Genomic DNA, 16,459 nt, shown 5'->3' on the forward strand with positions numbered 1-16,459 from the left:
GGCGAAATTGTGGGGGTATTGTATCTTTTGGCCATTTTGAAGCGAAATTGTTCCTTTCGGGGGGTATTGCAACTTTTCGGCATTTTGAGGTGAAATTGTTCCTTTGGGGGGGTATTGCAATTTTTTGCCATTTTGAGGCGAAATTGTTCCTTTGGGGGGGTATTGCAACTTTTGGCCATTTTAAAGCGAAATTGTTCCTTTCGGGGGGTATTGCAACTTTTCGGCATTTTGAGGTGAAATTGTTCCTTTGGGGGGTATTGCAACTTTTCGGCATTTTGAGGCGAAATTGTTCCTTTGGGGGGGTATTGCAATTTTTTTCCATTTTGAGGCGAAATTGTTCCTTTGGGGGGTATTACAATTTTTGGCCATTTTGAGGCGAAATTGTTCCTTTGGGGGGGTATTGCAACTTTTGGCCATTTTGAAGCGAAATTGTTCCTTTGGGGGGTATTACAATTTTTGGCCATTTTGAGGCGAAATTGTTCCTTTGGGGGGGTATTGGAATTTTTTGCCATTTTGAGGCGAAATTGGTCCTTTGGGGGGTATTGCAACTTTTTGCCATTTTGAAGCGAAATTATTCCTTTCGGGGGGTATTGCAACTTTTCGGCATTTTGAGGCGAAATTGTTCCTTGGGGGGGTATTGCAATTTTTTGCCATTTTGAGGCGAAATTGTTCCTTTCGGGGGGTATTGCAACTTTTCGGCATTTTGAGGCGAAATTGTTCCTTTGGGGGATATTGCAACTTTTGGCCATTTTTAAGCGAAATTGTTCCTTTGGGGGGGTATTGCAACTTTTCGGCATTTTGAGGCGAAATTGTTCCTTTGGGGGGGTATTGCAATTTTTTTCCATTTTGAGGCGAAATTGTTCCTTTGGGGGGTATTGCAACTTTTGGCCATATTGAAGCGAAATTGTTCCTTTGGGGGGTATTACAATTTTTGGCCATTTTGAGGCGAAATTGTTCCTTTGGGGGGGTATTGCAATTTTTTGCCATTTTGAGGCGAAATTGTTGCTTTGGGGGGGTATTGCATCTTTTGGCCATTTTGAAGCGAAATTGTTCCTTTCGGGGGGTATTGCAACTTTTCGGCATTTTGAGGTAAAATTGTTCCTTTGGTGGGGTATTGCAACTTTTGGCCATTTTGAAGCGAAATTGTTCCTTTCGGGGGGTATTGCAACTTTTCGGCATTTTGAGGCGAAATTGTTCCTTTGGGGGGTATTGCAATTTTTTGCCATTTTGAGGCGAAATTGTTCCTTTGGGGGGGTATTGCAACTTTTGGCCATTTTGAAGCGAAATTATTCCTTTGGGGGGGTATTGCAATTTTTTGCCATTTTGAGGCGAAATTGTTGCTTTGGAGGGGGTATTGACACTTTTGGCCATTTTGAAGCGAAATTGTTCCTTTCGGGGGGTATTGCAACTTTTCGGCATTTTGAGGCGAAATTGTTCCTTTGGGGGGGTATTGCAATTTTTTGCCATTTTGAGGCGAAATTGTTCCTTTGGGGGGGTATTGCAACTTTTGGCCATATTGAAGCGAAATTGTTCCTTTCGGGTGGTATTGCAACTTTTCGGCATTTTGAGGCGAAATTGTTCCTTTGGGGGGGTATTGCAACTTTTGGCCATTTTGAAGCAAATTGTTCCTTTGGGGGGTATTGCAATTTTTTGCCATTTTGAGGCGAAATTGTTCCTTTGGGGGGTATTGCAACTTTTGGCCATTTTGAGGCGAAAATGTTCCTTTGGGGGGGTATTCCAATTTTTTTTCCATTTTGAGGCGAAATTGTTCCTTTGGGGGGGTATTGCAACTTTTGGCCATTTTGAAGCGAAATTGTTCCTTTCGGGGGGTATTGCAACTTTTCGGCATTTTGAGGCGAAATTGTTCCTTTGGGGGGTATTGCAATTTTTTTTTCATTTTGAGGCGAAATTGTTACTTTGGGGGATATTGCATCTTTTGGCCATTTTGAAGCGAAATTGTTCCTTTCGGGGGGTATTGCAACTTTTCGGCATTTTGAGGCGAAATTGTTCCTTTGGGGGGGTATTGCAATTTTTTTCCATTTTGAGGCGAAATTGTTCCTTTAGGGGGGTATTGCAACTTTTGGCCGTATTGAAGCGAAATTGTTCCTTTGGGGGGTATTACAATTTTTGGCCATTTTGAGGCGAAATTGTTCCTTTGGGGGGTATTGCAATTTTTTGCCATTTTGAGGCGAAATTGTTCCTTTGGGGGGGTATTGCAACTTTTGGCCATTTTGAAGCGAAATTGTTCCTTTCGGGGGGTATTGCAACTTTTCGGCATTTTGAGGTGAAATTGTTCCTTTGGGGGGGTATTGCAACTTTTCTGCATTTTGAAACGAAATTGTTCCTTTGGGGGTATTGCAATTTTTTTTTCATTTTGAGGCGAAATTGTTGCTTTGAGGGGATATTGCATCTTTTGGCCATTTTGAAGTGAAATTGTTCCTTTCGGGGGGTATTGCAACTTTTCGGCATTTTGAGGCGAAATTGTTCCTTTGGGGGGTATTGCAACTTTTGGCCATTTTGAAGTGAAATTGTTCCTTTGGGGGGTATTGCAACTTTTCGGCATTTTGAGGCGAAATTGTTCCTTTGGGGAGTATTGCAATTTTTTGGCATTTTGAGGCAAAATTGTTCCTTTGAGGGGGTTATAACAACTTTTGGCCATTTTGAAGCGAAATTGTTCCTTTCGGGGGGTATTGCAACTTTTCGGCATTTTGAGGCAAAATTGTTCCTTTGGGGGGGTATTGCAATTTTTTTTTCATTTTGAGGCGAAATTGTTCCTTTGGGGGGTATTGCAACTTTTGGCCATTTTGAAGCGAAATTGTTCCTTTGGGGGGGTATTGCAACTTTTCGGCATTTTGAGGCAAAATTGTTCCTTTGGGGGGGCATTGCAATTTTTTGCCATTTTGAGGTGAAATTGTTCCTTTGGGGGGGTATTGCAACTTTTGGCCATTTTGAAGCGAAATTGTTCCTTTCGGGGGGTATTGCAACTTTTCGGCATTTTGAGGCGAAATTGTTCCTTTGGGGGGGTATTGCAATTTTTTGCCATTTTGAGGCGAAATTGTTCCTTTGGGGGGGTATTGCAACTTTTGGCCATTTTGAAGCGAAATTGTTTCTTTCGGGGGGTATTGCAACTTTTCGGCATTTTGTGGCGAAATTGTTCCTTTGGGGGGGTATTGCAATTTTTTGCCATTTTGAGGCGAAATTGTTCCTTTGGGGGGGTATTGCAATTTTTTGCCATTTTGAGGCGAAATTGTTGCTTTGGGGGGGTATTGCATCTTTTGGCCATTTTGAAGCGAAATTGTTCCTTTGGGGGGGTATTGCAACTTTTGGCCATTTTGAAGCGAAATTGTTCCTTTCGGGGGGTATTGCAACTTTTCGGCATTTTGAGGCGAAATTGTTCCTTTGGGGGGTATTGCAATTTTTTTTTCATTTTGAGGCGAAATTGTTACTTTGGGGGGATATTGCATCTTTTGGCCATTTTGAAGCGAAATTGTTCCTTTCGGGGGGTATTGCAACTTTTCGGCATTTTGAGGCGAAATTGTTCCTTTGGGGGGGTATTGCAATTTTTTTCCATTTTGAGGCGAAATTGTTCCTTTAGTGGGGTATTGCAACTTTTGGCCGTATTGAAGCGAAATTGTTCCTTTGGGGGGTATTACAATTTTTGGCCATTTTGAGGCGAAATTGTTCCTTTGGGGGGTATTGCAATTTTTTGCCATTTTGAGGCGAAATTGTTCCTTTGGGGGGGTATTGCAACTTTTGGCCATTTTGAAGCGAAATTGTTCCTTTCGGGGGGTATTGCAACTTTTCGGCATTTTGAGGTGAAATTGTTCCTTTGGGGGGGTATTGCAATTTTTTGCCATTTTGAGGCGAAATTGTTCCTTTGGGGGGGTATTGCAACTTTTGGCCATTTTGAAGCGAAATTGTTCCTTTCGGGGGGTATTGAAACTTTTCGTTATTTTGAGGCGAAATTGTTCCTTTGGGGGGGTATTGCAACTTTTGGCCATTTTAAAGCGAAATTGTTCCTTTCGGGGGGTATTGCAACTTTTCGGCATTTTGAGGCGAAATTGTTCCTTTGGGGGGTATTGCAACTTTTGGCCATTTTTAAGCGAAATTGTTCCTTTGGGGGGGTATTGCAACTTTTCGGCATTTTGAGGCGAAATTGTTCTTTGGGGGGGTATTGCAATTTTTTTCCATTTTGAGGCGAAATTGTTCCTTTGGGGGGGTATTGCAACTTTTGGCCATATTGAAGCAAAATTGTTCCTTTGGGGGTATTACAATTTTTGGCCATTTTGAGGCGAAATTGTTCCTTTGGGGGGTATTGCAATTTTTTGCCATTTTGAAGCGAAATTGTTCCTTTTGGGGGGTATTGCAACTTTTCGGCATTTTGAGGTGAAATTGTTCCTTTGGGGGGGTATTGCAACTTTTGGCCATTTTGAAGCGAAATTGTTCCTTTCGGGGGGTATTGCAACTTTTCGGCATTTTGAGGCGAAATTGTTCCATTGGGGGGGTATTGCAACTTTTGGCCATTTTGATGCGAAATTGTTCCTTTGGGGGGGTATTGCAACTTTTCGGCATTTTGAGGCGAAATTGTTCCTTTGGGGGTATTGCAATTTTTTGCCATTTTGAGGCGAAATTGTTCCTTTGGGGGGGTATTGCAACATTTGGCCATTTTGCAGCGAAATTATTCCTTTGGGGGGGTATTGCAATTTTTTGCCATTTTGAGGCGAAATTGTTGCTTTGGAGGGGGTATTGACACTTTTGGCCATTTTGAAGCGAAATTGTTCCTTTCGGGGGGTATTGCAACTTTTCGGCATTTTGAGGCGAAATTGTTCCTTTGGGGGGGTATTGCAATTTTTTTCCATTTTGAGGCGAAATTGTTCCTTTAGGGGGGTATTGCAACTTTTGGCCATATTGAAGCGAAATTGTTCCTTTGGGGGTATTACAATTTTTGGCCATTTTGAGGCGAAATTGTTCCTTTGGGGGGGTATTGCAATTTTTTGCCATTTTGAGGCGAAATTGTTCCTTTGGGGGGGTATTGCAACTTTTGGCCATTTTGAAGCGAAATTGTTCCTTTCGGGGGGTATTGCAACTTTTCGGCATTTTGAGGTGAAATTGTTCCTTTGGGGGGGTATTGCAACTTTTCTGCATTTTGAAACGAAATTGTTCCTTTGGGGGGTATTGCAATTTTTTTTTCATTTTGAGGCGAAATTGTTGCTTTGGGGGGATATTGCATCTTTTGGCCATTTTGAAGCGAAATTGTTCCTTTCGGGGGGTATTGCAACTTTTCGGCATTTTGAGGCGAAATTGTTCCTTTCGGGGGCTATTGCAACTTTTGGCCATTTTGAAGCGAAATTGTTCCTTTCGGGGGGTATTGCAACTTTTCGGCATTTTGAGGCGAAATTGTTCCTTTGGTGGGGTATTGCAATTTTTTGCCATTTTGAGGCGAAATTGTTCCTTTGGGGGGGTATTGCAACTTTTGGCCATTTTGAAGCGAAATTGTTCCTTTCGGGGGGTATTGCAACTTTTCGGCATTTTGAGGCGAAATTGTTCCTTTGGGGAGGTATTGCAATTTTTTGCCATTTTGAGGCGAAATTGTTCCTTTGGGGGGGTATTGCAACTTTTGGCCATTTTGAAGCGAAATTGTTCCTTTCGGGGGGTATTGCAACTTTTCGGCATTTTGAGGCGAAATTGTTCCTTTGGGGGGGTATTGCAATTTTTTGCCATTTTGAGGCGAAATTGTTCCTTTGGGGGGGTATTGCAACTTTTGGCCATTCTGAAGCGAAATTGTTCCTTTCGGGGGGTATTGCAACTTTTCGGCATTTTGTGGCGAAATTGTTCCTTTGGGGGGTATTGCAATTTTTTGCCATTTTGAGGCGAAATTGTTCCTTTGGGGGGGTATTGCAACTTTTGGCCATATTGAAGCGAAATTGTTCCTTTGGGGGGGTATTACAATTTTTGGCCATTTTGAGGCGAAATTGTTCCTTTGGGGGGTATTGCAACTTTTGGCCATTTTGAAGCGAAATTGTTCCTTTCGGGGGGTATTGCAACTTTTCGGCATTTTGAGGCGAAATTGTTCCTTTGGGGAGGTATTGCAATTTTTTGCCATTTTGAGGCGAAATTGTTCCTTTGGGGGGTATTGCAACTTTTGGCCATTTTGAAGCGAAATTGTTCCTTTCGGGGGGTATTGCAACTTTTGGCCATATTGAAGCGAAATTGTTCCTTTGGGGGGGTATTACAATTTTTGGCCATTTTGAGGCGAAATTGTTCCTTTGGGGGGGTATTGCAACTTTTGGCCATTTTGAAGCGAAGTTGTTTTTTTCGGGGGGTGTTGCAACTTTTCGGCATTTTGAGACGAAATTGTTCCTTTGGGGGGGTATTGCAATTTTTTGCCATTTTGAGGTGAAATTGTTCCTTTGGGGGGGTATTGCAACTTTTGGCCATTTTGAAGCGAAATTGTTCCTTTGGGGGGGTATTGCAATTTTTTGCCATTTTGAGGCGAAATTGTTCCTTTGGGGGGGTATTGCAACTTTTGGCCATTTTGAAGCGAAATTGTTCCTTTCGGGGGGGTATTGCAACTTTTCAGCATTTTGAGGCGAAATTGTTCCTTTGGGGGGGTATTGCAACTTTTGGCCATTTTGAAGCGAAATTGTTCCTTTCGGGGGGTATTGCAACTTTTCGGCATTTTGAGGCGAAATTGTTCCTTTGGGGGGGTATTGCAATTTTTTGCCATTTTGAGGCGAAATTGTTCCTTTGGGGGGGTATTGCAACTTTTGGCCATTTTGAAGCGAAATTGTTCCTTTCGGGGGGTATTGCAACTTTTCGGCATTTTGTGGCGAAATTGTTCCTTTGGGGGGTATTGCAATTTTTTGCCATTTTGAGGCGAAATTGTTCCTTTGGGGGGGTATTGCAACTTTTGGCCATATTGAAGCGAAATTGTTCCTTTGGGGGGGTATTACAATTTTTGGCCATTTTGAGGCGAAATTGTTCCTTTGGGGGGTATTGCAACTTTTGGCCATTTTGAAGCGAAATTGTTCCTTTCGGGGGGTATTGCAACTTTTCGGCATTTTGAGGCGAAATTGTTCCTTTGGGGAGGTATTGCAATTTTTTGCCATTTTGAGGCGAAATTGTTCCTTTGGGGGGTATTGCAACTTTTGGCCATTTTGAAGCGAAATTGTTCCTTTCGGGGGGTATTGCAACTTTTGGCCATATTGAAGCGAAATTGTTCCTTTGGGGGGGTATTACAATTTTTGGCCATTTTGAGGCGAAATTGTTCCTTTGGGGGGGTATTGCAACTTTTGGCCATTTTGAAGCGAAGTTGTTTTTTTCGGGGGGTATTGCAACTTTTCGGCATTTTGAGACGAAATTGTTCCTTTGGGGGGGTATTGCAATTTTTTGCCATTTTGAGGTGAAATTGTTCCTTTGGGGGGGTATTGCAACTTTTGGCCATTTTGAAGCGAAATTGTTCCTTTGGGGGGTATTGCAATTTTTTGCCATTTTGAGGCGAAATTGTTCCTTTGGGGGGGTATTGCAACTTTTGGCCATTTTGAAGCGAAATTGTTCCTTTCGGGGGGGTATTGCAACTTTTCAGCATTTTGAGGCGAAATTGTTCCTTTGGGGGGGTATTGCAACTTTTGGCCATTTTGAAGCGAAATTGTTCCTTTGGGGGGGTATTGCAACTTTTCGGCATTTTGAGGCGAAATTGTTCCTTTGGGGAGGTATTGCAATTTTTTGCCATTTTGAGGCGAAATTGTTCCTTTGGGGGGGTATTGCAACTTTTGGCCATTTTGAAGCGAAATTGTTCCTTTCGGGGGGTATTGCAACTTTTCGGCATTTTGAGGCGAAATTGTTCCTTGGGGGGGGTATTGCAATTTTTTGCCATTTTGAGGCGAAATTGTGGGGGTATTGTATCTTTTGGCCATTTTGAAGCGAAATTGTTCCTTTCGGGGGGTATTGCAACTTTTCGGCATTTTGAGGCAAAATTGTTCCTTTGGGGGGGTATTGCAATTTTTTTTTCATTTTGAGGCGAAATTGTTCCTTTGGTGGGTATTGCAACTTTTGGCCATTTTGAAGCGAAATTGTTCCTTTGGGGGGGTATTGCAACTTTTCGGCATTTTGAGGCAAAATTGTTCCTTTGGGGGGGCATTGCAATTTTTTGCCATTTTGAGGTGAAATTGTTCCTTTGGGGGGGTATTGCAACTTTTGGCCATTTTGAAGCGAAATTGTTCCTTTCGGGGGGTATTGCAACTTTTCGGCATTTTGAGGTGAAATTGTTCCTTTGGGGGGGTATTGCAATTTTTTGCCATTTTGAGGCGAAATTGTTCCTTTGGGGGGGTATTGCAACTTTTGGCCATTTTGAAGCGAAATTGTTCCTTTCGGGGGGTATTGCAACTTTTCGGCATTTTGAGGCGAAATTGTTCCTTTGGGGAAGTATTGCAATTTTTTGCAATTTGAGGCGAAATTGTTCCTTTGGGGGGGTATTGCAACTTTTGGCCATTTTGAAGCGAAATTGTTCCTTTCGGGGGGTATTGCAACTTTTGGCCATTTTGAAGCGAAATTGTTCCTTTCGGGGGGTATTGCAACTTTTCGTCATTTTGAGGCGAAATTGTTCCTTTGGGGAGGTATTGCAATTGTTTGCCATTTTGAGGCGAAATTGTTCCTTTGGGGGGGTATTGCAACTTTTGGCCATTTTGAAGCGAAATTGTTCCTTTCGGGGGGTATTGCAACTTTTCGGCATTTTGAGGCGAAATTGTTCCTTTGGGGGGGTATTGCAATTTTTTGCCATTTTGAGGCGAAATTGTTCCTTTGGGGGGGTATTGCAACTTTTGGCCATATTGAAGCGAAATTGTTCCTTTGGGGGGGTATTACAATTTTTTGCCATTTTGAGGCGAAATTGTTCCTTTGGGGGGGTATTGCAACTTTTGGCCATTTTGAAGCGAAATTGTTCCTTTCGGGGGGTATTGCAACTTTTGGCCATATTGAAGCGAAATTGTTCCTTTGGGGGGGTATTGCAACTTTTCGGCATTTTGAGGCGAAATTGTTCCTTTGGGGAGGTATTGCAATTTTTTGCCATTTTGAGGCGAAATTGTTCCTTTGGGGGGTATTGCAACTTTTGGCCATTTTGAAGCGAAATTGTTCCTTTCGGGGGGTATTGCAACTTTTCGGCATTTTGAGGCGAAATTGTTCCTTTGGAAGGGTATTGCAATTTTTTGCCATTTTGAGGTTAAATTGTTCCTTTGGGGGGGTATTGCAACTTTTGGCCGTTTTGAAGCAAAATTGTTCCTTTGGGGGGGTATTGCAACTTTTCGGCATTTTGAGGCAAAATTGTTCCTTTGGGGGGGTATTGCAATTTTTTGCCATTTTGAGGCGAAATTGTTCCTTTGGGGTTGGTATTGCAACTTTTGGCCATTTTTAAGCGAAATTGTTCCTTTGGGGGGGTATTGCAATTTTTTGCCATTTTGAGGCGAAATTGTTCCTTTTGGGGGGTATTGCAACTTTTGGCCATTTTGAAGCGAAATTGTTCCTTTCGGGTGGTATTGCAACTTTTCGGCATTTTGAGGCGAAATTGTTCCTTTGGGGGGGTATTGCAATTTTTTGCCATTTTGAGGCGAAATTGTTCCTTTGGGGGATATTGCAACTTTTTGCCATTTTGAAGCGAAATTGTTCCTTTCGGGGGGTATTGCAACTTTTCGGCATTTTGAGGCGAAATTGTTCCTTTGGGGAGGTATTGCAATTTTTTGCCATTTTGAGGCGAAATTGTTCCTTTGGGGGGGTATTGCAACTTTTGGCCATTTTGAAGCGAAATTGTTCCTTTCGGGGGGTATTGCAACTTTTGGCCATATTGAAGCGAAATTGTTCCTTTGGGGGGGTATTACAATTTTTGGCCATTTTGAGGCGAAATTGTTCCTTTGGGGGGGTATTGCAACTTTTGGCCATTTTGAAGCGAAATTGTTCCTTTCGGGGGGTATTGCAACTTTTCGGCATTTTGAGACGAAATTGTTCCTTTGGGGGGGTATTGCAATTTTTTGCCATTTTGAGGTGAAATTGTTCCTTTGGGGGGTATTGCAACTTTTGGCCATTTTGAAGCGAAATTGTTCCTTTGGGGGGGTATTGCAATTTTTTGCCATTTTGAGGCGAAATTGTTCCTTTGGGGGGGTATTGCAACTTTTGGCCATTTTGAAGCGAAATTGTTCCTTTCGGGGGGTATTGCAACTTTTCGGCATTTTGAGGCGAAATTGTTCCTTTGGGGGGGTATTGCAACTTTTGGCCATTTTGAAGCGAAATTGTTCCTTTGGGGGGGTATTGCAACTTTTCGGCATTTTGAGGCGAAATTGTTCCTTTGGGGAGGTATTGCAATTTTTTGCCATTTTGAGGCGAAATTGTTCCTTTGGGGGAGTATTGCAACTTTTGGCCATTTTGAAGCGAAATTGTTCCTTTCGGGGGGTATTGAAACTTTTCGTTATTTTGAGGCGAAATTGTTCCTTTGGGGGGGTATTGCAACTTTTGGCCATTTTAAAGCGAAATTGTTCCTTTCGGGGGGTATTGCAACTTTTCGGCATTTTGAGGCGAAATTGTTCCTTTGGGGGGTATTGCAACTTTTGGCCATTTTTAAGCGAGATTGTTTTTTTGGGGGGGTATTGCAACTTTTCGGCATTTTGAGGCGAAATTGTTCCTTTGGGGGGGTATTGCAATTTTTTTCCATTTTGAGGCGAAATTGTTCCTTTGGGGGGTATTGCAACTTTTGGCCATATTGAAGCGAAATTGTTCCTTTGGGGGTATTACAATTTTTGGCCATTTTGAGGCGAAATTGTTCCTTTGGGGGGGTATTGCAATTTTTTGCCATTTTGAGGCGAAATTGTTGCTTTGGGGGGGTATTGCATCTTTTGGCCATTTTGAAGCGAAATTGTTCCTTTCGGGGGGTATTGCAACTTTTCGGCATTTTGAGGTGAAATTGTTCCTTTGGGGGGTATTGCAACTTTTGGCCATTTTGAAGCGAAATTGTTCCTTTCGGGGGGTATTGCAACTTTTCGGCATTTTGAGGCGAAATTGTTCCATTGGGGGGGTTTTGCAACTTTTGGCCATTTTGATGCGAAATTGTTCCTTTGGGGGGGGTATTGCAACTTTTCGGCATTTTGAGGCGAAATTGTTCCTTTGGGGGGGTATTGCAATTTTTTGCCATTTTGAGGCGAAATTGTTCCTTTGGGGGGTATTGCAACTTTTGGCCATATTGAAGCGAAATTGTTCCTTTCGGGGGGTATTGCAACTTTTCGGCATTTTGAGGCGAAATTGTTCCTTTGGGGGGGTATTGCAACTTTTGGCCATTTTGAAGCGAAATTGTTCCTTTGGGGGGTATTGCAATTTTTTGCCATTTTGAGGCGAAATTGTTCCTTTGGGGGGGTATTGCAACTTTTGGCCATTTTGAAGCGAAATTGTTCCTTTCGGGGGGTATTGCAACTTTTCGGCATTTTGAGGCGAAATTGTTCCTTTGGGGGGGTATTGCAACTTTTGGCCATTTTGAAGCGAAATTGTTCCTTTGGGGGGGTATTGCAACTTTTCGGCATTTTGAGGCGAAATTGTTCCTTTGGGGAGGTATTGCAATTTTTTGCCATTTTGAGGCGAAATTGTTCCTTTGGGGGGGTATTGCAACTTTTGGCCATTTTGAAGCGAAATTGTTCCTTTCGGGGGGTATTGCAACTTTTCGGCATTTTGAGGCGAAATTGTTCCTTGGGGGGGTATTGCAATTTTTTGCCATTTTGAGGCGAAATTGTGGGGGTATTGTATCTTTTGGCCATTTTGAAGCGAAATTGTTCCTTTCGGGGGGTATTGCAACTTTTCGGCATTTTGAGGTGAAATTGTTCCTTTGGGGGGGTATTGCAATTTTTTGCCATTTTCAGGCGAAATTGTTCCTTTGGGGGGGTATTGCAACTTTTGGCCATTTTGAAGCGAATTTGTTCCTTTCGGGGGGTATTGAAATTTTTCGTTATTTTGAGGCGAAATTGTTCCTTTGGGGGGGTATTGCAACTTTTGGCCATTTTAAAGCGAAATTGTTCCTTTCGGGGGGTATTGCAACTTTTCGGCATTTTGAGGCGAAATTGTTCCTTTGGGGGGTATTGCAACTTTTGGCCATTTTTAAGCGAAATTGTTCCTTTGGGGGGGTATTGCAACTTTTCGGCATTTTGAGGCGAAATTGTTCCTTTGGGGGGGTATTGCAATTTTTTTCCATTTTGAGGCGAAATTGTTCCTTTGGGGGGGTATTGCAACTTTTGGCCATATTGAAGCGAAATTGTTCCTTTGGGGGGTATTACAATTTTTGGCCATTTTGAGGCGAAATTGTTCCTTTGGGGGGGTATTGCAATTTTTGGCCATTTTGAGGCGAAATTGTTCCTTTGGGGGGGTATTGCAACTTTTGGCCATTTTTAAGCGAAATTGTTCCTTTCGGGGGGTATTGCAACTTTTGGCCATATTGAAGCGAAATTGTTCCTTTGGGGGGTATTACAATTTTTGGCCATTTTGAGGCGAAATTGTTCCTTTGGGGGGGTATTGCATCTTTTGGCCATTTTGAAGCGAAATTGTTCCTTTCGGGGGGTATTGCAACTTTTCGGCATTTTGAGGTGAAATTGTTCCTTTGGGGGGGTATTGCAACTTTTGGCCATTTTGAGGCGAAATTGTTCCTTTGGGGGGGTATTGCATCTTTTGGCCATTTTGAAGCGAAATTGTTCCTTTCGGGGGGTATTGCAACTTTTCGGCATTTTGAGGTGAAATTGTTCCTTTGGGGGGGTATTGCAACTTTTGGCCATTTTGAAGCGAAATTGTTCCTTTCGGGGGGTATTGCAACTTTTCGGCATTTTGAGGCGAAATTGTTCCTTTGGGGGGGTATTGCAACTTTTGGCCATTTTGAAGCGAAATTGTTCCTTTGGGGGTTATTGCAATTTTTTGCCATTTTGAGGCGAAATTGTTCCTTTGGGGGGTATTGCAACTTTTGGCCATTTTGAAGCGAAAATATTCCTTTGGGGGGGTATTGCAATTTTTTTTCCATTTTGAGGCGAAATTGTTCCTTTGGGGGGGTATTGCAACTTTTGGCCATTTTGAAGCGAAATTGTTCCTTTCGGGGGGTATTGCAACTTTTCGGCATTTTGAGGTGAAATTGTTCCTTTGGGGGGGTATTGCAACTTTTCTGCATTTTGAAACGAAATTGTTCCTTTGGGGGGTATTGCAATTTTTTTTTCATTTTGAGGCGAAATTGTTGCTTTGGGGGGATATTGCATCTTTTGGCCATTTTGAAGCGAAATTGTTCCTTTCGGGGGGTATTGCAACTTTTCGGCATTTTGAGGCGAAATTGTTCATTTGGGGGGTATTGCAACTTTTGGCCATTTTTAAGCGAAATTGTTCCTTTGGGGGGGTATTGCAACTTTTCGGCATTTTGAGGCGAAATTGTTCCTTTGGGGGGGTATTGCAATTTTTTTCCATTTTGAGGCGAAATTGTTCCTTTGGGGGGTATTGCAACTTTTGGCCATATTGAAGCGAAATTGTTCCTTTGGGGGGTATTACAATTTTTGGCCATTTTGAGGCGAAATTGTTCCTTTGGGGGGGTATTGCAATTTTTGGCCATTTTGAGGCGAAATTGTTCCTTTGGGGGGGTATTGCAACTTTTGGCCATTTTTAAGCGAAATTGTTCCTTTCGAGGGGTATTGCAACTTTTCGGCATTTTGAGATGAAATTGTTCCTTTGGGGGGGTATTGCAATTTATTTTTCATTTTGAGGCGAAATTGTTGCTTTGGGGGGATATTGCATCTTTTGGCCATTTTGAAGCGAAATTGTTCCTTTCGGGGGGTATTGCAACTTTTCGGCATTTTGAAGCGAAATTGTTCCTTTCGGGGGGTATTGCAACTTTTGGCCATTTTGAAGCGAAATTGTTCCTTTCGGGGGGTATTGCAACTTTTCGGCATTTTGAGGCGAAATTGTTCCTTTGGGGGGGTATTGCAATTTTTTGCCATTTTGAGGCGAAATTGTTCCTTTGGGGGGGTATTGCAATTTTTTTTTCATTTTGAGGCGAAATTGTTGCTTTGGGGGGATATTTTATCTTTTGGCCATTTTGAAGCGAAATTGTTCCTTTCGGGGGGTATTGCAACTTTTCGGCATTTTGAGGCGAAATTGTTCCTTTGGGGGGGTATTGCAACTTTTCTGCATTTTGAAACGAAATTGTTCCTTTGGGGGGTATTGCAATTTTTTTTTCATTTTGAGGCGAAATTGTTGCTTTGGGGGGGTTTTGCAATTTTTTGCCATTTTGAGGCGAAATTGTTCCTTTGGGGGGGTATTGCAACTTTTGGCCATTTTGAAGCGAAATTGTTCCTTTCGGGGGGTATTGCAACTTTTCGGCATTTTGAGGCGAAATTGTTCCTTTGGGGAGGTATTGCAATTGTTTGCCATTTTGAGGCGAAATTGTTCCTTTGGGGGGGTATTGCAATTTTTTGCCATTTTGAGGCGAAATTGTTCCTTTGGGGGGGTATTGCAACTTTTGGCCATTTTGAAGCGAAATTGTTCCTTTCGGGGGGTATTGCAACTTTTCGGCATTTTGAGGCGAAATTGTTCCTTTGGGGAGGTATTGCAATTGTTTGCCATTTTGAGGCGAAATTGTTCCTTTGGGGGGGTATTGCAACTTTTGGCCATTTTGAAGCGAAATTGTTCCTTTCGGGGGGTATTGCAACTTTTCGGCATTTTGAGGCGAAATTGTTCCTTTGGGGGGTATTGCAATTTTTTGCCATTTTGAGGCGAAATTGTTCCTTTGGGGGGGTATTGCAACTTTTGGCCATTTTGAAGCGAAATTGTTCCTTTCGGGGGGTATTGCAACTTTTCGGCATTTTGAGGCGAAATTGTTCCTTTGTGGGGGTATTGCAACTTTTGGCCATTTTGAAGCGAAATTGTTCCTTTGGGGGGTATTGCAATTTTTTGCCATTTTGAGGCGAAATTGTTCCTTTGGGGGGTATTGCAACTTTTGGCCATTTTGAAGCGAAATTGTTCCTTTCGGGGGGTATTGCAACTTTTCGGCATTTTGAGGCGAAATTGTTCCTTTGGGGAGGTATTGCAATTTTTTGCCATTTTGAGGCGAAATTGTTCCTTTGGGGGGGTATTGCAACTTTTGGCCATTTTGAAGCGAAATTGTTCCTTTCGGGGGGTATTGCAACTTTTGGCCATATTGAAGCGAAATTGTTCCTTTGGGGGGGTATTACAATTTTTGGCCATTTTGAGGCGAAATTGTTCCTTTGGGGGGGTATTGCAACTTTTGGCCATTTTGAAGCGAAGTTGTTCCTTTCGGGGGGTATTGCAACTTTTCGGCATTTTGAGACGAAATTGTTCCTTTGGGGGGGTATTGCAATTTTTTGCCATTTTGAGGTGAAATTGTTCCTTTGGGGGGGTATTGCAACTTTTGGCCATTTTGAAGCGAAATTGTTCCTTTGGGGGGGTATTGCAATTTTTTGCCATTTTGAGGCGAAATTGTTCCTTTGGGGGGGTATTGCAACTTTTGGCCATTTTGAAGCGAAATTGTTCCTTTCGGGGGGTATTGCAACTTTTCGGCATTTTGAGGCGAAATTGTTCCTTTGGGGGGGTATTGCAACTTTTGGCCATTTTGAAGCGAAATTGTTCCTTTGGGGGGGTATTGCAACTTTTCGGCATTTTGAGGCGAAATTGTTCCTTTGGGGAGGGATTGCAATTTTTTGCCATTTTGAGGCGAAATTGTTCCTTTGGGGGGGTATTGCAACTTTTGGCCATTTTGAAGCGAAATTGTTACTTTCGGGGGGTATTGCAACTTTTCGGCATTTTGAGGCGAAATTGTTCCTTGAGGGGGGTATTGCAATTTTTTGCCATTTTGAGGCGAAATTGTGGGGGTATTGTATCTTTTGGCCATTTTGAAGCGAAATTGTTCCTTTCGGGGGGTATTGCAACTTTTCGGCATTTTGAGGCAAAATTGTTCCTTTGAGGGGGTTATAACAACTTTTAGCCATTTTGAAGCGAAATTGTTCCTTTCGGGGGGTATTGCAACTTTTCGGCATTTTGAGGCAAAATTGTTCCTTTGGGGGGGTATTGCAATTTTTTTTTCATTTTGAGGCGAAATTGTTCCTTTGGGGGGTATTGCAACTTTTGGCCATTTTGAAGCGAAATTGTTCCTTTGGGGGGGTATTGCAACTTTTCGGCATTTTGAGGCAAAATTGTTCCTTTGGGGGGGCATTGCAATTTTTTGCCATTTTGAGGTGAAATTGTTCCTTTGGGGGGTATTGCAACTTTTGGCCATTTTGAAGCGAAATTGTTCCTTTCGGGGGGTATTGCAACTTTTCGGCATTTTGAGGCGAAATTGTTCCTTTGGGGGTTATTGCAATTTTTTGCCATTTTGAGGCGAAATTGTTCCTTTGGGGGGGTATTGCAACTTTTGGCCATTTTGAAGCGAAATTGTTCCTTTCGGGGGGTATTG

This window comes from Anomaloglossus baeobatrachus, chromosome 4 (genome assembly GCF_048569485.1).
Source record: "Anomaloglossus baeobatrachus isolate aAnoBae1 chromosome 4, aAnoBae1.hap1, whole genome shotgun sequence".
NCBI classification, from domain to species: domain Eukaryota; kingdom Metazoa; phylum Chordata; class Amphibia; order Anura; family Aromobatidae; genus Anomaloglossus; species Anomaloglossus baeobatrachus.